We start from the raw sequence: 14,931 nt of genomic DNA, 5'->3' as shown, positions 1-14,931 counted from the left end.
TTTCCTCAGAGCTGCTTCTAATTCTTCCTTAAACTCAAAGGAAAATTTCACTGACTGGGCTTCATTCTCTCCATTTAGAACACAACAGTGCTCAGTCTTGCTTCAGGTTCATTGTGAAGGTGAACATGAAAGGAGTTTAACCTTTAATAGACCCCATTTTGATACAGATCACATGTGGCTATAAAAAGGCATTATATTAGTTTTGTTGTTGTTAAGAAAAACAATTACAAATAATAATAATAACAACAGTAATTTAGCTACAAAATGATGCAATCTCCCTTTCATGGAAAGTGGAAGAATGTACTATTTTTCTTTTTTATTATATTACATAACTAATTTATCTTCTTTGTGGAAAACTTAGACAGTACAGATAAATCATAAGGAAAATAACACCCACAATCTCACCTCCCAGATATAATAAGCCTTTGATAACATTCTGGTGTAAATTCTTTCTTTGTTTCTTTCTCGTGTGTGTGTGTGTGTGTGTGTGTGTGTGTGTGTGTGTACAAAACTTTATAGTTTTTACCATTTTTCTAAGTGGTATCATAATATACTCTTTTGTAACCTGCTCGTTGGCATATTGTGAACATCTTTTTATGTCAATAAAACCTATTTAAGCACATCTTTATTTTAAGTGGTTCAATTTTAGCCCATTATATTGACATACCACAATATGTTGAAATAATTTTCAGTGTTGGCAATTAACAAAAATCAATCATCTTATACAATGATGCAATGAACACTTTTTACCTACTCATCTGATTGTTTTCTCGGGAAGCATTCCCAGAAGTAGAATTGTGTGGCCAAAGAGTGTGTGCATTTTATGGTTCTTGATACACAGGCCAGCTCTCCTACAAAAGGCTGTCCATGTCCTACTCCTGACACAGTTTCTCCATGCTTTTGCCATAATAGGCATTTTGATCCTCTAACCTTCGTCAATGTGAGATGTCAAAAAATGGTATTTTGTATCCATTTGCATTTCTTATTTAGTGGTGAGCTTAAACATTTTTTTCCTGTGTGTCTTAGCCATTTGTATTTTGTCTATGATTCGTTACCTATTTATTTCCTTGTGTTTATTTTTTTCTAGAATATTTTTCTTTTGTCTGTTTTTTTCCTGAGAAAGTATACTTAGCAATACTTGCTTTACCTTATTTTAGGATGTGGAAGTTCAGAGTCTCTTAAAATATGATTTCCCCAACGCAGTCTGTCATCACTGAAGAAAGGCAGGCGATAATTTTAAGAAGCAAAAACTATTGCACTAAAATTTCTACAAAGCATATTTGATTTTTTTAGACTAGCAATTTATCCCTCAAATTTTACATATGGGAACTCTCTCTCCCTCACTCACTCGCTCTCTCTCCAAAAGTATGTGTGTTGATAATCTTGTACTTTTGGTTTGGGCTCAACAATAAATATACTATGTAAGTTTTATGCTCAATTTGAGCCTCAGAATCTTCTATATTCACGTGTTTGTGTATGTGGATAGGTTGGGGGGGCAGGTAAAAACCACGGTGTCTGGAAGGTATCTGTTTATATGAATACCAAGGGAGCTTCTGCAACCCAAGCATTTATGATAATAGCCCAAGCAATCTGTCGAAAAGGACAGAAACTATATTTTGGTATGAGAATAAGAACTGTATACATAATTCACTACAGACAATTTAATACAGTTTACTTTAATACGACTGAATTCAAGACAGACAATTTCAGTAAAATTACACATAACAAAATATAAATAACACACAGCAGCTTCTAATATGAATTTCTGAGTCTCCACCAAGAATGACAAAAACCTCTGCTTGGCTCAGTTCTTCCGGAAATCTCCTGTCTCTTCAGATCTCTTTGGTTTCCATCTCTCCTCATTGGTCTCTTCCAACTCATCCCGGTTGGTCTCTTTTTTAATCAAGTCCCTTTCTTCTAGTCACTGCATGCTCTCATCTCCAGAGTTGCCTATGTTGTTCTTCATTCATTCATTCTTGAACTGGAGCGGTTAAGGATGCTTGCTTCCACTGATACTCTTTGCAGAGCTGTCCTACCTCTTGGTAGCCATCCTTCCCTCGTCCTGAAGCTTTCTGCCTCTTCAAGGACACTGGCTGCCATCTTGTGCTTCAGCAGCACTGCTTCACTTTCCACCCGTGCTGTGACCCTGGGTTGTTTTGTTTTGTTTTTCAATTGAAATATAGCTGAAATACAGTATTATATTATTATAGTTTCAAGTGTACAACATAGTGATTCAACATTTACATATTTTATGTAACAATCATCACAAGACTAATAATTATCTGTCACCATACAAAGTTATCACAATAGTATTGACCATATCCCCTATGCTGTATATTACATCCCGGTGACTTATTTATTACATAACTGGAAGTTTGTACCTTTTAATCTCCTTCACCATTTTGACTCATCTCCCCACCCCGTCCCCTCTGGCAACCATCAGTTTTTTCTTGGTATCTGAGTCTATTTCTGTTTTGTTTTGTTTGTTTGTTTTGCTTTTTTTTTTTAGATTCCACATACAAGGGAAATCATATGGTATTTGTCTTTCTCTGTCTGACTTATTTCACTTAGCATAGTACCCTCTAAATCCATCCATGTTGTCGCAAAAGGCAAGATTTTATTCTTTTTCATTGTTGAGTAATATTTCATAGTATAGGTATGTACCACATTTTCTTTATCCATTCATCTGTTGATGGACACTTAGAGAAAGAAGGGCTTTATAAGATTTAGCAGAAGAGTATCTTCCTGACTGGGACCTGGTTGAAAATTATCTTCCCCTTCTCATTATTTTAAAGATGTAAACACAGTGTGTCACTTCAGTGAAATACCCATAAACCGTTTCTCTTAACTGACACAGGCTGCTTAACCATGTAACTCTTAAATTTATACAGGCTATTCATACCTTCATGGATAATGCAAATCTTGTTCACTTAAAAAAACAAAACAAAACTGATAAAAAGATTCTTTAAGCCTCTAATGAGCTGTATGTATCTAATAATTTGGAAATATTTATCAACCCTCCACCTCCATCTGAGATTTCCTATTCCCCTTCGGTAGTCCACAAGTTCATACACCTGCAGCTGAGGTAAGAGATACACTAATTTCACCCAAACATGGATACAGCACATTTTTCATTATTCCCCCAAACCATCGTTAATATAAAGTAGGTTATGTCTAATTGACTGTCACTGAAAATGTTTGGGGACGTCAGAGAGATTATAGCACAGAACAGGAAGAAACTTCTAGTGGGGCTCTTAGGAGTTACTACTCCTAATACTTGATCTCCCATCCTCTAACCCACAGAAAACTTTCAATGTGTCTCTCCTAATAGGATCTGCCTCCCCACCATGATGCTAACACACCTGTCTTCCCTCATGAGTGCTTTCTCCTGTCTCTTCTCTCAATTCTCAGGCCTTCATCTCTTACTAAATATCCAAGATTCCCATTTCACTATTAAGCAGAGCAATGTAATCTTTGCTTTGCCTTAACCTGCTTCTCTCGGATTATGCCGTAGTCTTATCTTTCATATTCAATAGGGCCATTCATAAGACCGCAGTTTTCCACTGCTATTAAGTTCTTTGAACACAGAATTGATGACAGTCACTAAATATGTAAAATGCACTGCCTCCCCCCACTAACCGCCACTGAACTATTAAGCAGTACAGCCCTTAGAGACTGGTCGGCCCAGGCTTCCATCTTGGTTATCAACGTTCACACATACTCCTCTCGTATTCTTTCCCTTCTCCTTCCTCTGTCCTTTTATTCCATTTACACAGCCAACTTTGCAGCCTTTCCCACTTTGTCGGGATTGTAATCCATAGACCCAGACATCTGACCTCTCTACTTACTCTTCAGTGGCAGGCACTGGGCGAAGATGTTTAACGCCATTTTTTCCCTCAACATGTGTTATCAGCCAACATCCATTTTCTCCATTTCCATTTCCCTTTGCTCAGGGGGTTTCTTGACCTGCTGGAGGCAGTCCAAAGGGTACAGTAACCATGTCTTCTCGAGGTTATTTTTCTCTTTCTTTGACTCCCACCATTTCGTAAGTGATTGCTTTAGCCACGTGGCCTCACAGAAGTGCTTCGCCTCATTCTTGAGAAAATCCAATGTGATGTTTGAGATCGGAAGGAAGCCTTAGCCATTGCTGCCAAGTGCTCTATACTGTTCTCCTTCAGAAAAGTCATCCGTCAGCTGGCCTGGCCCCGTGCTATTGGGGCTAACGCTGTAAGTGCACCGTGATTACCTGGACTGGCCCTCCCGCCTGTCTTAGCTGTTTTTTTATTCTCATGAGTATAATTCATTGCCAACATTGAGAGCTTGGAGGCAATTCATTTCCAGTGTCTCCTGTAGCTTCTGAATAAAATATTTTAAGCAAAGAATAGACAAAAAGGAAGACTGAGGACAGTGATGAATTCCTATATCGGTCCTGGCTGTCACGTCCCCCTCCCAGAGCAGGACCAGTGCATTAGGAGAAAGAGATCACTCATATCATGATATTTTTGTAATAAATTGCAATGTTCACTGTAGCGTGATTGAAGCCTTTTTTTTTTTTTTTTATGAAGGATGCTACTGAAATGAAAAAGTCCGCCCTCAGTTCACTTACAATTATACTGACCTTTTGATAGAAAGTCTTGCTGGTTAACCAAACATTCAGCCAGGAGGATGTTGCCTCAGTCCAACATGCCTGGACCCCAGTCCTACTTAATGCATCTTTGCCTCCCCTCACCAGAGCCTGGAGCTCACCTCAGAGAAGGATATCCCTACAAAATACGGGTGTCAGGGCTGACTGATGTGGGTTCTCCTTTTGTTGTTTACTCCCAGATATACTGAAAATGCTGCTCTCTTTATTCTTTGGAGGAGGAAATGTCCTCCAAAAGCATTCTGGGCATAGGGTTGGAGGTGGACAGTGTGCTCCGGAAAGGGGACTAAACATGACCAGTGAAGAGAGAGTGTGAGGAGGCGTTCTCGGCCGTCCTACGCAACGAGTGGCCTGTGGGCGAGCAGCAGCAGCATCAGCTGGGGGCTTGTGCGAACTGCAGAATCCCTTCCTAAACCATAATTGGCATTCCTGCCTGGTCTAATCCAGGGGTTCTCAAATGATGGTCTGGGGGCCAGAAGCATTAGCATCACCCACAATAGACTAAGTTTCTTTTCTAAAACTCTAGTTTTGGAAATGCAGATTCTCTGTTCCCAACCCACATTTATAGAATCACAAACGTTGGGAGCCCAGCCCTTCAGGAGATTCTAGGACACACACAAGTGTGAGAACCTTTAGTCTAACCCCATTGTCTTTGCTGGGAATTGGTTCAGAAACCCAGGCTGAAGCCAATTATTGGCCATAGGATTGCTTTCGGAATGTATAGGGGACCCCAGTGCAGGTTAAAGAGATTCTAGTGGAAGGTTATTCGAGTACTTGAGGAAAGTTTTAGACAGGGCCTCAGGAATAAATGGTTCTTTTCCTGGTAGGTGATGCTGCAGCTATCTTGTTGATAACCTAAAGGGAGCTGGCACAGGAAAGAGAACAGAGGAGAGGGGAAAACAGGCAAAAACTCCGATGGGAGCTTGCCTTCCTCTAGATTATAATTTCAGCCTGTTCAAGTTGGCTGTTATTTGCAGCTTAAAGCATCTCACTAACACAACTTTGATGCAGTGAAAATGCTATTTTTGCCTCGTTTTGCCCATCCCTCTTCAAACTCAGGTGTGATATTCAACCTGTATGTCATAACTGGTACAGTCCAGGCACTGACCAGTTGGACAGGGTGCTAGCTGGAATATGCCTACCTTTCGCTTCGTGGGGCTTAACCTAATCAAACCATCCTTCTCATCACTCCTCTAGCAATGATGGCACCTCTGCTAACGTGTACCATCAGGGGAGAGCCTGACTGTTCCTTGTCCAGAGGACCATTTTTGCTTTCTGAAGTCTTATGGGCTGGGCTAGTAATCACTGAGAATTTTCTTATACTCTGAAATTTTACTATTCTTTTTTACTTCCCATTTTTTTCTACACACATGAAAAGGAGTAGCTAGTACTCATGCTTCAATAAATCATAAACTACTTTCTTCAACTCTCTTCCTTCTTAAATATTCAAATTTAATACAATTTTGATAAAGCAAAAATTAATAAAACAAAAGTTATTTTAAGAGCTTTATTAAAATTAAATAAATCAGGTCTCAAAAAATTTATGCTAGAACAATGTATGTGAATCTAAGGTATTCACTTTTTTCAGGATTCTTTTAGTGTTGCATTGATTTTGTCCTAATTCTTTGAAAATTAATAATACCTGAATAGTGTGTCTACATGGTGATAGCTCTTTATTAATTAGGATATTTGATTCATTAGAAAACAATTGCATATATCGCAAACCAAACACTATGGGATTTTAATGTATTCTATAAAGAGAGAGTGGTTAAATGAATTTATTAAAATCAGAATCCAGGACCTTTAACATAATGATCATGGGTACGATGGTGTGTGAAATGAGACATACACGTTTTAATATGATTTTTGCATTCTCAGTATTGGTAATAGCTAGAGCATGATAGCCTGAAATTGCAGTCTGTTAGCTGACTCCTGTTTCTCCTGCCCATCATAGGCATACAGTTTCACTTGAGTGGAAGAAGACACAAGCAAGGAAGTTGATGATTAACAGCTAGATCTCTCTCTTATGGAAACAAAAGATACTGACGCTATCATATCTCACTGTTTTTTGTGTGTGTTTTTTAATGCCATAGTGGGATGCTGCTTTCACTCAGATGGAGATGTTACCCTGAGGACACCAACAGCTATGGAGACATGTCATGTGATTGGGTAGAGCTGGGTCAAATACAGTGATAACATTTTTACCACCAAATACTCTGCCTTATCTCTAAGTAATCAGTCACATATTCTAGTCCCATTGATAAATTCTTTTCAGAGGGGTAGCTAAAAGATATCTTTGAATTTTGATATTAAGTTTTAAAAAAATAACCTTTTTTTTTTTAAGGAATCTGTATAAAATGACAGCATCCAACTTTCCAGACTGTTTTAGATTAATAGCACATCACATTGAGATTACCTGTGTCCTTGTGGTTTGGCAGCGTGCACCTGCTGACCACACTATGTGACTTACCGTGTTTCCCTGAAAATAAGACCTAACCGGAAAATAAGCCCTAGCATGATTTTTCAGGAGGACATCCCCTGAACATAAGCCCTAATGTGTCTTTTGGAGCAAAACTTAATATAAGACCCGGTCGTATTTTTCGGGAAACACGGTAATAGATGATTTCAGAGCTATATTTCCTATCAACATTACGGCTGGTATCCAGCCTCTTAGAATAATCAACCAAAAATTAAAACTTAATCTAGCTCTTAGAGTCCAGTTCTTTGCTCCTAAGCTGACAACATGACTGGCAGAAGTTGGAGTTCATGTTAAGGTTTTCTAGAAGCGCCTCTTTCTACAGCCCTCAAGCAATTGAGAACATGGCTTCTTGTTCCTCTTGCTTTTTTCCTTTTTTTTTTTTTTTTGGTAATTATTATTTTTTCTTTTCAGTTACAGTTGACATTCAATATTATTTTATATTCGTTTCAGGTGTATAGCATAGTTAGACATTTATCTGCTTTATGCTGTGATCCCCCTGACTAGTCTGGTACCCACCTGGCACTATACATAGTTGTTGTAACATGATTGACTATATTCTCTATGCTGTACATTACATCCCCGTGACTATTTTGTAGTTACTCTTGTTTTTTGTGCTCCTTGAATTGTAGAATGTTGGTCATAAAGTTGACACATTTAATCTCAGGGAATCAGGGAAAATGTCTTTTTATTTCTTTAATCATCAATTCTCCCTTATCTCTTCAATCTTCTTCCTCTAGGTTTCTTATAGTGCAGCTCTTAGATCTATTCTCTATATATTTTAATCCATCCTTTCCCCTCAAATTCTGCAAGAGCAAGCCAGCCTTGAAATTGATTAGATTGATAGGTTCTACTAGTCTGCATATTTCTCTTGTCTCCATTAGAAGTATTTTAGAGAAATTACATATAACATCTGGATGCAATTGTGCTTGGTTGTGGGTTAATCCTTTTATACTGAGGCAGGTTCCTTCACAAGTTGGTGATTTCCTAACATTTTTTATTCCACGTGTGGATGAGTTTAGATTTCCTGCTCAGCACACTCCAGAATGGCAGTAGATATGGCAAAGGATTTTAGGGGAAATGCCCATGAAGGATAAAGGACAGAGAGGAGGAGAAAGTGGGAAATGCCTCCAACCATGAGGTCTGACATCTGTGCAGGAAGGAGGAAAGAAGAACTGAGTTCTACAGCCACGTTCTCAGAAAGTTTGGGTGAGGCAGATAGTGAGTCCTTCTGTTAAAGGAGCCCTGCTAGCTGGAGCAGCCCTGGGAAGAGGCATCTCAGTGTGACTACTATGGTAGGTGTGGAGACGCAGCACTTGGAGTGTCAGTCAATGATGCTCATGCAACAGGACATCCAACAGTACACCGAGTGAAGGGCACATAGCCTTCAGCTTTATGTGTTCTTTGACCTAGTAAGTCTTACTAGTACGTTGGATGATTTTTCTTCCTTTGTTCAACTTTATCAGGTGAGGCGTCACTTTGTTCCAGTCTGGGAGATGAGGGAATTGCACTCAAAAATTGTGGAGGGTCCTTAGCAAATAATACAGGGCCAGACCAAAGGAGAAGAGAAACTTTAGGTAGACCTTTAAATAGATTCGACTGTAGATGTTGTTTATTTCAACAGCTTTGTCCAGAGAGGATAAAAAGAGAACTAGATTCAGAGGCACAGCACAGTGAGATTCCTGCTATATTAAAGAATTTATCTTCCAAGTCAAAATTAGTGTGGGCAATACCCTTTTTTCAATCTGGCATGACCATGGTGGGGGCTGTTGTGTTTTATTAAGTATGCTCTCTGCACCGGGAATGAGCTGGGAGTGAGAGCTGCAGTGGGCTATTTCCCACACAAGCTTTGCAACTCACCCCCAGAGACTATTATCTTTTGCTTTTCACCAACTCTGCAATAAGCTGCCTTCACCTCCAGCCCCCGTCGCTTTGAGGTCGGGATTATTTGGATGTGACATGTGGAAAGCACTAATCACTTCCACACACACTCCCTTTGTGAAAGGTACATCTTGGTTTTCACCAACCCCTTCCTTGAGCCAATCTTTCCTCCACTAAATCTTAATTTATGTCCCTGGCATTTCGATGGCACCATTCTCAGTTTCAGTTCTGACGTAGATTTTCATTTCCATTTTTGCAACAAGGATCATTTAAAAAAGCATGGAGTGGAAAAGGTTGTGGATTTGGCTGGAGTAGTCTACTTTCTCACACCTGTTTACACTGATGATTTGTATAGGAGGTCAAAGAGGAGTGTGGTAAAGCGAAATAAAATCTGAATTTTGTGTACATGTTGAGATTAGTGGGGGCTGGGACAGATTTCTTCTGGTAGCAAACCTCTCGTCTTTCGTGGGCACCTCAAGTGAAGTTGCTAAACCTGTATTGGGGTCTTGTGAAGCCGGCAGCACTTGGTCTCAGCACCCCTCACCTCACTTTCCTGTACCCCTTTCTCCCTTGCTGTATCCTTTCTCCAGAACACACCCACACCACCCAAGTTCCCCACACACATGCTCTTGTGGTTTCTCTGGTCAGATGAACAATTAAAATTTAGAATGAAGTTGATGCATTAGGACTTTTCCACTTTTCAAAGAAAAGCACAAACAGAGAAGTTCCAAGGAGCAGTCTCTAAATAATAAAATGATAAAAATGTCAGACACTGCATCCCTGAGGAACTTTCTGGAGATGCCTCAATCACCCTGCTTAGTTTGCTGCCCCATCTGTCAATGTGGAAGGCCCACTGACAGAAGGGCTGGATGGTGGAGTCTGAGGTACGTTGGGCCTGGCCAGCAGCCAGAGGCAGTCTCCTGCTTCCTGTCTCCGTTCTCCAGCCTACCCACCTGAGGAACCTCAGATTCAATCCGACTAATACACAAAGAGCCCCTGTTATGTGTTGTGTGCTTTCACTCCTCCTTTCTCACATTTTTATATTCTGGAGAGTAGGTGGCTGAACTTCTCAGAGATTAGTTGACTGAGGCAAAGCCCCACAGCTATTAAGGACTTACACCCAGAGCTGACACTAAATCCAACGCTGGAGTATCCTCCTCCACTTTCCCATATCTTATAGTTACAGCCATTTAAACTTGTCCCCTAACCTGGAAGGGTTTGCTAATAAAACCATCCAGGTTCTGAGCTATGTTTTCTTTTGACCAATTTTTCAAAAGAAAATCTCTTACAGGTTCTCACCTCCAGCAGTTATGGAACCTTACTTCTCAACTCAACATTCTTAGCACACGAGACCCTAAAATGTGCCTGATGCCATTGGGGTCTTCAGGAGGGGTCCAGGAGACCACCCATACCTTTGCTTCTTCTCTTTCCAGGTGACAATTTGAGTCATAGGAAGCTCTTTGCATGTCAGATAATCTAGTTGACTGGTTCCCAAATATGGTTTTGCAGATATCACAATATTCACCTGTGACATTGTTCTTAAAAATACAGACTAGCAGGTTCCCTCCCAAAGAATCTCACTCCATGGGCCTGGACTGAGTTCTTCTCAGTGGTTTGGATGCACAGCCACGTCTGGGAGATTTTGGACTGAGTATGGTCATGATGTTGGAGGCTGAAGGTTTGGCCTGGGGCTACTGCCAATCCCTGGGGCCTCGTGTGCTCACTTGAGCTGGGAGTGAATCATTCTTGCCTTTACACACCCTCTGAGGCAATGTATGAGAGCAGATTACGTCATGAGTGTTAACACACATGGTGAAAATGCTTTACAAATAAGAGCTTATTTCCATTCATTCCTCTTCTCTATGGGCACAGACAAGAGAGCATCAAAAATGTATATCAATTCAATATTTAATATCCATCGAGTTTTTATCCAAGCAGTAAAGCTGCTGTGACTCCTTCCTTCTGAGGAACAAAGAACAGTCTCCTTCTTGAGATCCCCTAGGTGATTTGTCTGTCAACTCCTAATTTGTTGCCCCTCTTCTAACTCTAACGCTTTATGACTCACCCTTTCGGTTTTAACCCCACTTTGACACCACAGAGAAAAAACTTTTCTTTTTTTTCTTTTTTCTTTTTGCCCTCAGGGAGATGTCGTTCAGGCTGCTTTGTCTACAGGTCTTTCTCAGTAACCCTCCCTGATCATCATTCCATTCATCCAGTTTAGGGGAAAACTTCTGTCTTCCTTTTAAGTGACATGGGGTTTGTGGCATTTAGAAGGGATTGGCCTGGGGATGTCACTGTGAAGAAAAGTGTAGCTTAAAGCGCGGTAGTATCTTGCTGCTACTCAACCTGTGGACTGCAAACCAACAGCCTCTTTTTACCTGGGAGCTCGTCACAAATGCCGACTCTTGGGCCCCATCCCAGACTTTTGAATCAGGACCTGCATTTTAACACGACCCCCCCTCCCCCAGGTGGTGCATGTGCTCCTAAGGTGTCAGAAGCACAGCAGCCATGACGAGAACATGGGTTTAGAGTGACGCTGACCTAGGTTTTGTTTTCTGTGCCGTCATTTGTCATCTGTGTGAACTGAGTTAGTGGCTTTGACAGTAGGTGATGTTGGATCTGCCGGCAGTTTCTGGGTGTGGGCCGGGATCGTGTCTCGTGGAGCCGAAGAATGGAAACACGGACCAGGGAGAGGAAAAAGTTTTAAAAAGAGGATAGTTTATTAGAGGCAGGAGAAGAGGTTGCAGCTCCCGAGCGGGAGGGGGTTCCGAATGGGGGGTGCCCCATGACTGAGGCAAAAGCTCTTACTTTTATACCTTCCCCTGCCTGCTTGGGGAAGGGGAGCTGTTTGAAGAAGGGAATTGTTTGAAGAAGGGAACTGACACCTTCTAATGAAATTCATCTACCAGGTTTGTTCTGCTTGCCCATCCTAAAGGAATTAGCAAAGTAACCCACTCTTATCTATCAGATCTGCTCCGTTTGTCAGGCCAAAAGGAATTTTATGATTAACCTCAAGGCCTTGCTACATTATGTCCTGGAGTGAAGGAGTGATTTTAAAACCTGAAGTTTTAGGATATGATTGTCTTTTGTTTATTCCACCAGGGACCTCCCTGTCTACCTAGGGACATGCTAACTCTCCTGTATCAGCTTCACCTCTCTGACTGTCTCTTTCTTAATGAGTGAAATGAAAATAATAGAAACTGCAAACAGTGTTTGATTTCATCTCCCCTGTGATCTTGATAAGTATATGTCTGTCTAGGAGAATTCCTGACAGAAAATAGTGCTTCATAAATGACAGTTTCTTAGGAGTCTTTCTACCTTAAGTAATAGTGTCCAGAATTTATATGGGAAAATTGCTTAAGAAAGCACATTGTTGTTTAAACACTGCAGGCCAGCAATTTAGATTATACACCACAGAATTATACAGGGAAGTACTTGAGAGGCCTGAAGGACTTTCTGAGAAAAGCAGGCGAAGGACACTTTTTGTGGGACTAAAAGAAAGGAAGTTGGGAATATGCAAATAAAAGACACAGGCAATGGTTAACAAAAAGGACTGAGTTCCCTTCCCCAGTGATTCTACGAGGACTGTGGATTCCAAGGCAAAGTGGATTGGGAGGCTGAGAGAGGAGGCCAGGCAACCCACAGTGACAGCTTGCCCACGGCTTTCTGGAAGGTGGCTGAGAGATAGCAGTTATGCAGGGAGTGAATCAGAGAACATTTTCCACCTAATGCCAAGTCTCAGCATGGGCCGAGTCAGAGTGAAATCTGGAAGTCGTGAGCTTCAGAGAGGCTCTAGAAGAGGCATTCAGGGGCAGGAGAGCTGGGAAACCGGAAGGTGCCATGTTGGTCAGTCCCCCCTCCCACCACTACTTTTGTGACTGGAGAGGCGGTTGCTATATGGTTAATGGTGTGGCCTCTACACTCAGGAATCTCCACGCTGCCTTTTACTACCTGTGTACCTGTATAACCACAAGAGAAATTTTTACTTTCAACATATAGCAAATGATAGAGCCTGTGTCATAGAATTAGTGTGGTTTAAATCAGATAAAGTGCAAGAAAGGTCTAGCACTGAATACCATGTTTCCCCAAAATAAGACCCAACTGGACCATTAGCTATAATGCGTGTTTTGGAGCAAAAATTAATATAAGACCCGGTCTTATTTTACTATAATATAAGACCAGGCCTTATATAATAATATAATATTATATTATTTTGTGACTGGAGAGGTGGTTACTATCTGGGTCTTATTTTCAGGGAAACAGGGTAGATTATCAGCCTCTTTTATTGTAACTTACAGTAACCATATAATATCCATAAAACGGACAGTGAATGAAGATTTCAATGTGGACTTCAGCTGGGAAATCTTTATATCTCTACATAACCCTGAGGCACTTAATGTTTGACCTATGTTAAAGAGTGAGTTCTGTTAGTTAAACTTAATATAATTTTATGATAATGGTGCTTGTCTTAGAATTTAGACGTTTCCAGGAGTGCTCAGAAAGGGGAATTTATATCCAGTGATAGTCAATAAAGCTAATTACCCAATTCATGAAAAATTGCACTGAGAAAGCTGCTTCAGTTCTGTTACCTCCATAACTTATTAGCAGGGCAGAGCGGACAGAGAGCTTCCATCTCTATAACTCACGCTCCCCACTGTTTTCATGCTGTCAGTCCACTGCTCAGGAGAGAGCAGCCCTGGGTGAGGTGTTCCGCAGCTCCCATCAGGGGACCCCACCTGCCTTCTGCCTCCCGCCATGCCTACTGTTCAGACCCAGGCCAGGCATTCTGTGATCTTGGTGGAAGAGACACCTTATCCTTTTTAATTAGGTCCCTCTTGAAAGTGTCCAAGGAGCCACATCGTCAGCTGTTCTCGAACACTGACTGCAAGTCTGGGAGATGGTAGAGAATAATTTTATAAGCCATCCAAAAATGAATCCAACTGAACAGTGGCCATTTCTGTTAGGTGGCTTTGGAATTTAAGGTAACATTGTATGATATCAAGGACATATATTAAGCTTTGGGGGGGAGGGTTAATTTTGATAGGTCACATTGTGCCCTTTAATAGGATGGCTTTTTCACTCTTTGGAGGACGGTACATCCAGAAGATGTTGATATTGTGTCTGTCATCATTGTCATCATTGTTCACCTCATCCTGATAGTAACTCCCCACAGACAGTAACCCCAGGTTGGGGGTCCAGGAATTGACTCGGGAGAGCATCACTTTGTGAGCCTAGTCGTATGTGAAATGCTGGGGTTGGTCTGTCACAACAGAACAGCTTTACTTGGCTGAACTAGGCAAAGCAAACCTTGACAAACTCTATTGGGAGAAACCTGCTGGTTGTTGGAGGATTCAGTGTTATACTGGGGCCCTGACTGTAGGCTGGAGAGCATTTTCAGGCAGAGAGAACCCTATTTGAAACACACCCACATGGGAAATGGTATCAGTTGTTTGGGGACCTACACACACATTAACATAGCTGAAATGGAGGGTGTGCAATGGGAGGAGGCGGAGCCAAAGAAGAGAAGGCGAGAAAAATAATAGCAGATGGTGAGTGATCTCCCAAGCTGTGTGGGGGGTGGGGGGTGGGGTGGGAGGCGTGGACTTGTGCACGTGCGCAATATTCTGCATAAGGGTAACAAGATCAGAATCAAATATATTTCCTGTGGAGTGCATACGGAATCTTCCAGAGACTTCAGGGATAAAAATATCTTTACAAGACTATAAATGTCACAGATTCAAAGCAGCCATAAAGCTAATACTCTCCACTCCATCTCCTACCAACAATAGCAAAAGCATCTGCCTTTAATTTTCACAATACAATTGCTCTACAAATAGTTGTTTGAATTTCACCAGCCCGTGTCTTGGTGGTCACACTGGCCTCTCTTGGGAATAGCTGGAATCTTCCTTCCACTTGACTCCTTTTTTCCTAC

This window comes from Rhinolophus sinicus, chromosome 4 (assembly GCF_057876585.1).
Source record: "Rhinolophus sinicus isolate RSI-liver-muscle chromosome 4, RSI-T2T, whole genome shotgun sequence".
NCBI classification, from domain to species: domain Eukaryota; kingdom Metazoa; phylum Chordata; class Mammalia; order Chiroptera; family Rhinolophidae; genus Rhinolophus; species Rhinolophus sinicus.
The sequence above is the reverse complement of the archived record's forward strand: the minus strand, read 5'-3'. Positions refer to the sequence as shown.